The sequence below is a fragment of the Aptenodytes forsteri genome, unplaced genomic scaffold, assembly GCF_000699145.1.
Source record: "Aptenodytes forsteri isolate BGI_AS27 unplaced genomic scaffold, ASM69914v1 Scaffold136, whole genome shotgun sequence".
Lineage (NCBI taxonomy): Eukaryota > Metazoa > Chordata > Aves > Sphenisciformes > Spheniscidae > Aptenodytes > Aptenodytes forsteri.
Genome location: NW_008796111.1, coordinates 2,017,433 through 2,017,752, shown reverse-complemented (window position 1 = coordinate 2,017,752; position 320 = coordinate 2,017,433). Strand labels below are relative to the sequence as shown.

Genomic DNA, 320 nt, shown 5'->3' with positions numbered 1-320 from the left:
GGGCCCCCACCCCCCCCTGTCCCTCAGCCCATCCCCCCCCCCCGCTCTCTATCTGGGGACTGACTGCGGCCAAGGCCGTCCGGACCTGTTTGCTCCGGGGCCACCGGTGCAAGTTGCAGGGTTGCAACAAAATTGGCGGGACATCTTGTCCCTCCTAGGGTCCTGCTGAGTCAGGGACGGGCCCTGGGTGAAGGCAACGCAGGCAGGGGCTGCTGGGGGGCAGGGGAAAGCAAGGGAGTGTCCGGCGGGGGTGGGGGGAGAGGAAAGGTGCAAGCTCAGCTCTCCCTGAGCCACGTGCCACCACCGGTGGGGTGGGGAGG

General features: G+C 68.8%; 1 protein-coding gene across 1 annotated transcript in view; it reads right to left on the bottom strand.

The window, feature by feature from the left end:
- Positions 1–320, bottom strand: part of HMCN2 (hemicentin 2) — a 44,145-nt gene that overhangs the window by 3,906 nt on the left and 39,919 nt on the right.